This window comes from Canis lupus, chromosome 14, assembly GCF_003254725.2.
Source record: "Canis lupus dingo isolate Sandy chromosome 14, ASM325472v2, whole genome shotgun sequence".
NCBI classification, from domain to species: Eukaryota; Metazoa; Chordata; class Mammalia; order Carnivora; family Canidae; genus Canis; species Canis lupus.
This window is the reverse complement of record NC_064256.1, coordinates 40,085,424-40,098,076: the sequence shown is the minus strand read 5'-3', so window position 1 is coordinate 40,098,076 and position 12,653 is coordinate 40,085,424. Positions and strand designations below refer to the sequence as shown.

The 12,653-nt window shown below is 37.4% G+C and overlaps 1 long non-coding RNA gene across 7 annotated transcripts in view; it reads left to right on the top strand.

The window, feature by feature from the left end:
• The window catches only part of LOC112670621 (uncharacterized), a 151,371-nt gene that overhangs the window by 32,991 nt on the left and 105,727 nt on the right, over nucleotides 1-12,653 (top strand). For 5 of the 7 annotated variants that reach the window (XR_007402060.1, XR_007402062.1, XR_007402061.1 and 2 more), the window contains exon 5: nucleotides 7,295-7,360. This is a non-coding gene — a long non-coding RNA (uncharacterized LOC112670621). Of the gene's footprint in view, nucleotides 1-7,294; nucleotides 7,361-7,791; nucleotides 8,280-9,930; nucleotides 10,081-12,653 lie in introns of those variants that run through there. The other 2 variants (XR_004804796.2, XR_004804797.2) reach the window with 2 other exon arrangements.

Genomic DNA, 12,653 nt, shown 5'->3' with positions numbered 1-12,653 from the left:
AACTCCTACAATAAAGAAGCTAGCAAAAGCAAGGTTGTTTTTTTTTTTTTAAAGATTTTATTTATTTATTCATGATAGACACGGGGTGGGGGGGGGGGGCAAAGACACAGGCAGAGGGAGAAGCAGGCTCCGTGCAGGGAGCCCAACGTGGGACTCAATCACACCCTGGGCTGAAAGCAGGCACTAAACCGCTGAGCCACCGGGGCTGCCCGCAAAAGCGAGTTTTATTGTGAAGTAAAGAACAAGAGTTTTATTTAAATGGGTGAAACATTTCCATTTAATTTTAATGTCTTTAAATGATACATTTCCCACTGTTAATAGCAGTAATCCCCATGGAGAGTAACGTTCTTGTTAAAGTCATAATAGATCTCTGTTCACTCATTTCACAGCTTGAAGGTACACTTTTTAGACAGTAGAATGATAATTAATCTTTGCTGCAATATTTCTCAATGACTTGTGAAAAAGCAGGATTTTTGTTAGAGTGTCATTACAATTGGTGAACCTGTGGAATTACTACTATACATTTTAAAGGAACTTTAAAAATTTTAACTAGAGATAACCATTTACAAATGGACAGAGTCACATTTACAAATTAACCATTTTTTCTTTACAATTAAAAATCCTAACTTGTGGCTACAGAAAGAATTACATGCCTTTACATGTCCACACTATGTTTCTCATTTAAAATATATGTCAAAATGTTGTTTGATAGTCAGCAAAATGTTTTAAATATCCTAATAGTCTAATTTATATTCCATGACCAATAATCTTAGTTATAATCCAAGAACACATTTCTATCAAAATAAAATTTCATGTATTATATTAGAAAAGTAGGCTAGCTGAACTGGGTCTTTATATTAGTTTACATTCATTTCTAATTTTTCACTAAAGTCTCTTAATATGTTTTATGGTTATTTTCCTAATTCAACAATTACTATTACTTGTTTTAAAAGAGAATCCAAAGTGATAGATGTTAAGTGGCTTTCCAGGGTCATAGCGCTAAGAGGAAGATATTAAGATTGCTGACTCAGTCCTTATCCATTAGACCAAACTGTTAGTATATAATGATGTATAACAGTTGTTAACCTTTTGGGGCCTCTGGAAAACACACATGTGCATATGAAAGGGGGCATGTTCTAAATCAATACACAGCTAAACCAAGATTTGATTAAGGAAGAGCTCATTAAAAAGGAAACATTTAACTATAGTAGTTTTCATTAGCATACTTGGAAAGTATTATCTTATAAATAAATACTGCAATTTCCTTTTCCTTATCAAAATGCAAGAACATATATTTTTAAAAAGAAAACAACTCCATATTTACATTACTCTGACATTACTCTCACTTGTATATGAGGTGCATTGCTGTTTGTGGATTGTTTTTCAATCCACATGGATGGATTGCTCACATCCATGATTTTTAAAACATAATCACAATTATATATATATATATAAGTTTTACTATTTTTATAATATTATTTTACATTGAGGTTTAGGTAATTTCCTAAGGACCCATATAAATTGAAAATTCATAAACTCACAAACAAATCTAGGCATGCCAATAATCTGTTACACACTGAAACTATTTTGCAATACAGAGTATTTTGTAAGGCATTTTTAAAAAGATTTTATTTATTTATTCATGAGAGACACAGAGAGGGAGAGAGAGGCAGAGACATAGGTAGAGGGAGAAGCAGTCTCCCCGCGAGAGGCCCGATGTGGGACTAAATCCTGGGACTCCAGGATTACACCCTGGGCAGAAGACAAGGGCTAAACCGCTGAGCCACCCAGGGATCCCCCACCCAGGCATCTCTTGTTAAACATTTTTTACTTCATACTGATAACCTTCTGGAATCATGTACTTAATTCTTTAGTAAGAGTTGTGAAAGGAGAACAGCAATACAGAAATTCTCGATGTTTCAATCTTTTTTTTTTTTTTTTAGGAGAGGTAGATAGTGGGGAAGGAGTAGAGGACAAGGGAGAGAGAATCTTAAGCAGGCTTATCCCAGGATGGAGCCTGATGTGGGGCTGAATCTCATACCCCTGAGATCATAACCTGAGTTCTAAATCAGACACTTACCTGAGTCACCCAGGTGCCCCTCAATGTTTCAGAATAGAGTTAGGCATGAACCAGCCAGCTGCAGCAGAAATGGCAGGATGAGAAGAAATAAGACAAATCAAACTGAGGTTTTTGAAAAGGTCATTATTGTGAGACTCTGGGTGGGTCTAAAGAGGAAGTCCAGGCTAGTGGGCACTCTATTGCAAATGGGGTTGAAGACACGTCAATAAAATTATATGTATCTTGAAAATCCCATGATATTGTTCTTCAACAGCCATGTGTAGCATAGGTACAGAGAATCCAGGAGCATGGTCAATTTGGTATTACAATCCTTGCCTCAGGATTTAGGATCTGTTGCAAGATCCTCTTCCCTGAGAGGGGCCTGACAAGAGCCTAGCAAGATTACAACCCCCAGGAACTGATACCAACTCAGATCCAGAGAATGAGACCATCAAGGATTCACTTACCACAAATGGACATCTGGATAGATGCAGACCAAGGGAATAAGACCAAAGTGCACTTGACTAAAGTGGGCCAGGTAGGGTGGTCAGAAGGGGTAAGTTGAACTTGGTTCTTTACTATTGAGTCAAAACTCATTAAATCATTATTGTCTAAGGTTAGGATTGATTGTAGAGACAAGGGTCAGCATTGAGCACAAGGATGGGAGAGTAGGGGAAGGGGATGAGGACGAGAGTGGAATGCAGGTGAAGTCAAGTTAAGCTGTCTGAAAGGGTGAGAGTGGATGGGGAACCTGTCAGGGGTGGAATGCATAGATGTAGCTGAAGCACCCTGGATGTCTTTAATATTTTTTACAACTCAAAATGGAAAGTCAGAAAATGATTTCTTAGTTTTGGAGACATTTGGAGTAAAAATTACCTGAGATTTTTTCCATAAAGATGCACAAGTATTTAGGCAAGTAATATAATTATTATAACCAGCTATATGAAAGCTGCAGTTGTCATTTTTAATGGCTTGTCTCTGCACCCAATGTGTGGTTCAAACTCACAAACCTTGAGACCAAGAGTTGGTCTGAGCCATTCTTCTGACTGAGCCAGCCAGCCACCCCTTTTAATGGCTTGTCTTAATGATCAAAACAGCTTCTAATTTTTTTCTGAGATAATCTCTTTCTTTCTAGATAAGTACCTGAAGTCCTTTTTATTCAGTGATTATTAAAATGATGCCCATGATTTGACTTTCTTCTTTTTTTCTTCCTTTTTTTTTTGACTGAGATATAATTGATGTATAACATCACATTAGTCTTAGGTGTACAACATAATGATTCCATATTTACATGTATTGTGAAATGATCACCACAATAAATCTAGTTAACTTACATCCCACACATAGTTAATTTTTTTTTGGTTGTGATGAGAACTTTTAAAATTTACTCTCTTAGCAACTTTCTTTTTTTTTTTAAGATTTCAGTTTTTTTTTTTAATTTTTATTTATTTATGATAGTCACACAGAGAGAGAGAGAGAGGCAGAGACACAGGCAGAGGGAGAAGCAGGCTCCATGCACCGGGAGCCCGATGTGGGATTCGATCCTGGGTCTCCAGGATCGCGCCCTGGGCCAAAGGCAGGCGCCAAACCGCTGCGCCACCCAGGGATCCCAGCAACTTTCAAATATACAAGATAGTATTAACTACAGTCACCACGCTGTACATTACATTCCCAGGACTTATGTTATAACTGGAAGTTTGTACCTTTTGATCCCTTTCACCTATTTCGCCATCTCCTATCCCCCTACCTCTGGCAACCACCAATTTGTGTTCTGTATTTATGAGCTTTTTTTTTTTTTTTTTTTAAAGATTCCCCTATAAGTGAGATAATGTGGTATTTATCTTTCTCTATTTGCCTTGTTTAGCATAATGCCCTTAAAGTCCATCCATATTGGGGGATCCCTGGGTGGCTCAGCGTTTTGGCATTTGCCTTTGGCCCAGGGCGTGATCCTGGAGCCCCGAGATCGAGTTCCACGTCAAGCTCCTGGCATGGAGCCTGCTTTTCCCTCCCTCTGCCTCTCTCTCTCTCTATGTCTATCATAAATAAATAAATCTTAAAAAAAAAAAGTCCATCCATATTGTCACAAATGGCAAAATTTTCTTCTTTGTGACCAATATTCCATTATATAGATATATATGGATATATACAGATGTGTATATCACATCTTTTCTTCAACTGACATTTTTTATGTTATTTAAAATCAATTAACGTATAGCGCATTATTAGTTTCAGAGGTAGTTTAGTGATTCATCAGTTGCATATACCACCCAGTGCCATACATCAGATACCCTTCTTATTGCCTATCACCCAATTATCCCATTCCCCCCACCAACCTCCCCTTCAGCAACCCTCAGTTTGTTTCCTATAGTTGAAAATCTCTTATGGTTTGTCTCCCTCTCTGATTTCATCTTATTTTATTTGTCCCTCCCTTCCCCTATGTTCATTTGTTTTTGTATTACATCATCCATATGTCTATCCATCCATATGTCTATCTTTATCCATATGTCTATCAATGGACACTTGGGCTGTTCCCATAATTTGGCTATTGTAAATAATGCTACTATAAACATAGGCGTGCATGTATCCTTTTGAATTTGTCTTTTTGTATTTTTTTTTTTTTGGTAAATATCCAGTAGCACAATTAGTAGATTGTAGGGTGTTCTATTTTTAATTTTTTGGAGGAACCTCCATATTGTTTTTTTTTTAAAGATTTTATTTATTTATTCATAGAGACAGAGAGAGAAAGGCAGAGACACAGGCAGAGACAGAAGCAGGCTCCACGCAGAGAGCCCGACGTGGGACTCGATCCAGGGTCTCCGGGATCACACCCTGGGCCGCAGGCAGCGCTAAACAGGCTGCGCCACCGGGGCTGCCCTCCATATTGTTTTTGATAGTGATTGCACTAATTTGCATTCGGACCATTGATGCCCGAGGGTTCCTTTTTCTCCATATCCTTGCCAACACTTGTTTCTTGTGTTTTTGCTTTTAGCCATTCTGACAGGTATGAAGTACTATCTTGTTGTAGTTTTGGTCTGCATTTCCCTGATGATGAGTGATACTGGGTGTTTTTGATTTTTTGAGGAAGCCTCATACTTTTTTCTATATTGACGGCATCAATTTGCAATCCCCACCAATAGTGCACAAGGGTTCCCTTTTTCTCCACATCCTCACCAACTTACTTTCTTTCTTTCTTTCTCTCTCTCTCTTTTCTTTTTCTTTCTTTCATTCTTTCTTTCTTTCTTTCTTTCTTTCTTTCTTTCTTTCTTTCTTCTTTCTTTCTTTCTTCTTTCTTTCTTTCTTTCTTTCTTTCTTTCTTTCTTTCTTTCTTCTTTCTTTCTCTTTCTTTCTTTCTTTCTTTCTTTTCTTTCTTTCTTTTTCTCTTTCTTTCTTTCTTTTTCTTTCTTTCTTTCTTTCTTTCTTTCTTTCTTTCTTTCTTTCTTTCTTTCTTTCTTTTTCTTTCTTTCCTTCCTTCCTTCCTTCCTTCCTTCCTTCCTTCCTTCCTTCCTTCCTTCCTCCCTAACTAACTTCCTAACTAACTTCCTAACTTCCTAACTAACTTCCTTCCTAACTTCCTTCCTTCCTTCCTTCCTTCCTATATTTTATTTATTTGACAAAGAGAGTGAGAGAGAGCACAAGCAGGGGGAGTGGCAGGCAGAGGGAGAGGGAGAAGTAGGCTCCCCACTGAGCATGTGGGAGCAGCAGGCTCCCCACCAAGCAGCCCCTCAATGAGGACCTCTATCTCAGGACCCTGGGATCATGACCTGAGTTGAAGGCAAATGCTTAACTGACTGAGCCACGCAGTCACCCCACTCTTATTTCTTATCTTCTTTATTAACTAACCATTCTCACAAGTGTGAGGTGATATTTTATTGTGGTTTTGATTTGCATTTCCCTGATGATTAATGATGCTGAGCAACTCTTCATGTATCTATTGGCCATTAATGTGTCTTCTTTTTTTTTTTAAGATTTTATTTATTTATTTGTGAGAGACAGAGAGAGAGAGAGAGCGCACGAGAGAGAGCAGAGACACAGGCAGAGGGAGGAGAAGCAGGCTCCATGCAGGCAGCCAGATGTAGGACTCGACCCTGGGACTCCAGGATCACACCTTGGGCCGAAGGCAGGTGCTCAACCACTGAGCAACCCATGCATCCCATGTCTGTCTTGTTTAGAAAAATGTCTATTCAGATCCTCTGTCCATTTTTAATTGGGTTGTCTGTTTTTCTGCTATTGAGTTTTATGAGTTCCTTATATATTTTGGGTATTAACCCCTTATCAGATATGTGGTTTGTAAATATCTTTTCCCATTCATTAGGTTGCCTTTTCATTTTGTTGATGGTTTCTTTTGCTGTGCAGAAGCTTTTTAGTTTGATGTAGTCTCACATGTTTTTCTTTTGTTACTTTGGCTTTTGGCATCATACCCAAAAAATCGTTGCCAAGATCAGTGTTAGGGAGCTTTCCACCCATGTTATCTTCTAGGAGTTTTATGGTTTCTGGTCTTATATTCAAGTGCTTAATCTATTTGGAGGTAATTTTTGTTGTGATGTTGACCTCTATTCTTGAACCATTGACCTAAACTGTTGAGATCATTACTGCTCTGTCCAGGCAGAGGAATTTCTTAAGAATTTTAAATGTATAACTTCACGTCCAGTTTGGGATATTTGTGAGAGTGAAAGGGGGTGCTATTGATTATTAAACTTGGACAATAGATGATAGCCTGGGCTGTTCCAAGCAAATCAAGATGTATGGTCACCTTAGTGTGAGAACATAATTCTCCTTGTTTCTCTGAAATTCTGCATGTCTTATGAGCATTGCCATTGCCAGCCTTTTGTTCAGGACTATTTTTTCAAGAATGTTGGTTTAGCAAACAGCTTTGGAAGAGGGTATCTCTCTCTGGAGCAGAAAGAAAAGATTAAGTTTTTTTTTTTTAAAGATTTTATTTAATTTATTTATTCATGAGAGACATAGACATATACAGAGAGGCAGAGACACAGGTGGAGGGAGAAGCAGGCTCCATGCAGGGAGCCCGATGTGGGACTTGATCCCGGGATGGGGATCATACCCTGAACCGAAGGCAGTTGCTCAACTGCTGAGCCAGGCATCCCAGATTGAGGTTTTCTATCTTAGAGTTCCTCTTCTTTCACACAACAGGTGTCTCTTGGCCCTTCTTGTGTCACTCTGTTGTGTCACACTACTGCTGTTCTGCGTGTAATAAACTATCCTTTGTCTCTGATCCAGGAGTCTTGTGTCTTCTGCTAACATCCATGAAATTGTGGCATGCTGACTTGTTTGTCTGCAAATAGGGTAAGTCTCAAACCTTTCACATTTATTGCCGTCTGATACTCTAATACTTTTATAAATAACTATATAAACGTGTCACTACTAAAAACAAAAACTCCCAAATATGTCATTAATATTACTACTACTACTACAATTATGAATTCAGTTGAAATTTCATTTTGTGTATCTGAAAATTTCTCTTCCAAAGAATATTCTAAGATGAAAATCAGCAAAAGCAAAGGTAGGCATTACTGTATCTGGTATCATTGATTTCAAGATAGACTTTTAATCTGTCAGATTAAATATGTAATTATTATAATTAATAATTAAATTATTAAAAGTAAGTTATAATTTTATCTCAATGCACCAGTTAATTGTATAATTCTATTGTATAGTATTGATTTCTTAAAACAATGTAGCATTTTAAAAAAATATTTTATTTATTTATTCACAAGAGACACAAAGAGTGAGGCAGAGACATAGTCAAAGGGAGAAGCAGGCTCCCCGCAGGAATCCCGATGCAGGACTCCATCCGAGGACCCTGGGATCACAACCTGAGCCGGAGGCAGATGCTCAACCACTGAGCCACCCAGGTCTCGCTATGTTACTCAAAATGTTTGTGGCTAGAATTCTTTTTCCTAGCATAATGATCCACATTTTCAAGGAGTATATAAGTTTTTTTTCCTGGTGTGATGATGAGCTGGATTTATTATTTTTATAATAGGTTTATTGAGATTTAATTCACAGAACAAGCAATTCACCCATTTAAAATGTAAAGTTCTGGGATGCCTGGGAGGCTCAGCGGTTGAGCATCTGCTTTTGGCTCAGAATGTGATCCCGGAGTTCTGGGATTGAGTCCCACATCGGACTCCTGTATGGAGCCTGCTTCTCCTCCCTCTGCCTATGTCTCTGCTTCTCTCTCTGTGTCTCTCATGAATAAATAAATAAATAAATAAATAAATAAATAAATAAAATCCTAAAAAATAAAATATAAAGTTTAGTGGTGTTTATTCTAAGAAGCATGTAACTTGGTGTAACAAGAAGCATGTAATAAAACGTGCCAAATTCCAAATTTCCCTTTCTTCTACCCTAACTTAGCCCATGTGTTTTTTTTTTAACCTCTTGAACTTTCCTTAACCTTCTTTTAAGTATTTCAGGAGTGAGACACCCTTACTATCCATAGCATTTTAAGGTGGCAGATAATTGCAAAGAGATATACAATGCACCCTAATGATTTCATTTAGCACTTAGGCAGTGCTTTAAGAACATTAACCAATTGATTTGCACAGTGCCCCCTGTGATGAAGCAGTAAGTAGCATTTTCTTTACTTTCACAGTGAGAAAATGTACAGACAGAAGCTAGTTGACTTTCCTGAGCTATTAAAGCTACTGAGATCTTAATACAAATTAAAACTCTCCTGTATTCAAATTTCTGAAACTGGATCCATTCGTGATAGTTTATTTGAGAGTTCTTGGAAAAGGTATATTTTTTAGGCTGTGTGTCTCGTGTATGTTCATATTATGTATTTGTTTTGCAAAGCATAATAGTGAAATTCCCTTATCCAAAAAATAGAAGCTCTTTTATTGGCCAAATGCTTTGAATCAAATGATCTATCATAGCAATCATAAGATTATTGTCTTAAGTAGACCTGTGTGAAAAACTATTTTAGTTATAATAAAATGAGATGGGCTCAAATATTAGTTTTCATTAGTTTAAGGAGAAGTAGTTAATGTTACTATTTTTTTACTCTTTTTTTTTTAAGTAGGCTCCACGCAGAGCCCAATGCAGTGCTTGAATTAATGACCCTGAGATCAAGAGTTAGATGCTTATAGGCACCCCTGTTTTACTTCTAACTAAGTTTAACATACTGAAATATTGGAACTTTACATATCAAAATGATGCAAAGCTCATTTACTATCAGTTTGATTTGTAAAAATTTCTGAGGTGCCTGAGTTGGTTAAATGTCTGCCTTCAGCTCAGGTCATGATCCCAGGGTCCTGTGATGGAGTCCCATATTGGGTTCCCTGCTCAGTGGGGAGTCTGCTTCTCCCTTTCCCTCTGCCCCTCCCCTCTGCTCATGCTTTCTCTCTCTCTCTCAAATAAATAAATCTTAAGAAACCCAAATATTTTCTGAATTGTCTGTTTTGGAGTGGTGATGAATTGTGCTAAACTATTTTTCTCTCTCTCTGTCTCTCTCTGTCTGATTCTCCTTGCTTCGGAGAGAGATGGGTTATTGGAATAAGATACAAAATTGTGACTAGAACAAGGCCCCAGAAGCTTTTTTGAGAAGTGAGCCCTTGGCTCCTTATACAAGTAAACTGAGCTAATTAGCTGCAGTGCTTATTGCAGTATGGTACAACTTGGCAATTGCTTCTCAATAAGCTGATTATGTTACTGTGTCACTGGTTTAAGAAACATTTATTAAACATTTATGATCTGCCAGCAAAGTGCTATATACTGAATATTGGAGGTAAAAGAAGCATACTTCTTGAAAGAACTAGATGATTATCTATAGCTAGCAAATAATTTCAAAATTCCTTAGTTGTGAATCAAAATATAAGACTTTATATATATATATATATTTTTTTTTTAAGATTTTATTTATTCATGAGAGACACAGAGAGAGGAAGAGACAAAGGCAGAGGGAGAAGCAAGCTCCCTGCAGGAAGCCTGATGCAGAACTCGATCCCAGAACCCGAGGATCATGACCTGAGCCAAAGGCAGGCGCTCAACCATTGAGCCACCCAGGCATTCATAAGACTTCATATATTAACTATATATATATATATATATATATATATTTTTTTTTTTTTTTTTAAGATTTTATTTATTTATTCATGACAGACACACACACAGAGAGAGAGAGAGAGAGAGAGAGAGAGAGAGAGGCAGAGACACAGGCAGAGGGAGAAGCAGGCTCCATGCAGGGAGCCTGACATGGGACTCGATCCCAGGTCTCCAGGATCAGGCCCTGGGCTGAAGGCAGCACTAAACCGCTGAGCCACCGGGGCTGCCCTATATATATATATTTTTAAAGACTTTATTTATTCATGAGAAGACAGGGAGAGAGGCAGAGACAGAGGCAGAGGGAGATGCAGGCTCCCTGCGGAAAGCCTGATGTGGGACTCGATCCCAGGATTCTGGGATCACGCCCTGAGCTGAAGGCAGATGCTCAACCGCTGAGCCACCCAGGCATCCCATATTAACCATATTTTTGTGTAAAAAGTTTCAGTGCATATCCATGGACAAAATAACCAGACTCTTCTCTAGGAATGAGCTACGTTGTCAGCTCATCACTGTTTCTCCTGTTAGTGTACTATAACATGTATGTACCAAAGAAGTGGTGGGTTTTGACAGAATAAGAGCTGGTCTAACTTCATAACTTTTTGTTTCTTCTTAAAATAGCATCACTAGCAGCTCTTATCCTTGGCCTGATTTGGGTACTTGATAAGACATTTGGGTTAGTTAGATGTGAGTGGACAAATTTAATGAAGAAGCATATTAGTAAGATTAACTTGGGAAAGAACAATGACAGTGGTGAATAACACAGTTCTTATTCAAGTACTCTAAGTGGAAGATTTAGACTTGGAATTAATTCAAGGGTTTGACTTCTTTTTTTCATCTGTAAAAACAACTCTCTATGTAAGTTAAATCAGTATACATGTTACTAGAAAGAGAATGGGAATTACAACCTTCCTGAAGAGATGCATTGTATTATTTTTATTTTGTTTATGTTAAAGATTTTATTTACTTATCTGAGAGAGAGAGACAGAGACAATGACAGAGGTAGCAAGAGAGGTAATGACAGGGATAGCAGAGAGCTCAAGCAGGAAGGAGAGGGAGAAACAGGATCCCCGCTGAGCAGGGAACTGGATGTGGGGTTCCATCCCAGGACCCTGGGATCATGACCTGAGCTGAAGGCAGATGCCTAACCAACTGAGCCACCCAGGTGCCTCAAGAGATGTGCTTTAGAAAGTACATGAAAAATACCTGAAAATGAGAAACAAATATTTTGAATTTTATATTTAAGGTAATATATAAATTACTTACATTCAAAATGTGACTATATGGAATGAGATTTCTGACCAATAGAAAGGAGATATTTTTTTTTTCCTTAAAAAATTTTTTTTTCTCCTACTATGAAACATTCAGTAGCCTGAACTACAGTTGAAAAATTTGTTAGCCTTGGCCTCTGGTGGTGACCTAGAAAAATGCTTAAACTTGCTGAATACATGGGCAAAGAGGATTCTTTCAAACAGAACAATTTTATTTAAGAAGGATGTTTTATTTTATTTTTTTTAAAGATTTTATTCATTTATTCATGAGAGACAGAGAGGCAGAGACACAGGCAGATGCAGGGAACCCGACTTGGGACTCAATCCCGGGTCTCCAGGACCAGGCCCTGGGCTGAAGGCGGCGCTAAACCACTAAGCCACCCGGGCTGCCCTAAGAAGGATGTTTTAGAAGTGAAAGTAAAAGATAGCTTTGGATTCTAAAATAGGCTGAAGAGAACATCAGCATTTATGACTCACCTATAGAGCAAGAAGACAGGTCCTCATAGTGGTTGACAACATATCTGAATAACAAAAGGGGAAGGAGTGACTTTTCATATTTACTGGTTATAATTATTGGGGTTATTTCGAGTACAGGCAGAAAAAATCTGGTTAATTTTTTTTCTTGGTTATGTAATAAGCTATGTGTAAAATACAGCATAATAATAAATAAATAATTTAATTGTTATTTTAAAAAATGACCAATCATATAGCCATAATGAAGTAATATATCTAAAGGCAAAATATTCATATCTTTTAAGTGGCTATTTTATGCAATTTATATAGTTTTTAAACTAATGTTCAAAATTTATTTTTCTTTTTGTTTTCAAAGTAATATGTACTGATTAAACAATATTTGAAAAATACAAAATAAGAAGTAAAAATACTCATTGAATGTTTACTCTCAAATAACCATAATTAGTATTTTGGTATACTCTTTCTAATCATTTTTCTTGTGAGTAGATGTTTCCTTTTTATATACTTGTCAGATTAGATGTATAATTTTGGTGGTCAATATTTATTTATTTATTTATTTATTTATTTATATATCTACTTATTTATTTTAAAGATTTATTTATTTATTCATGACAGACAGAGAGAGAGAGAGAGAGAGAGAAAGAGAGGCAGAGACACAGGTAGAGGGAGAAGCAGGCTCCACTCAGGGAGCCTGATGTGGGACTCAATCCCGGGTCTCCAGGATCGGGCCCTGGGCTGAAGGAGGTGCTAAACCGCTGAGTCACCCGGGCTGCCCTTTATTTATTTAT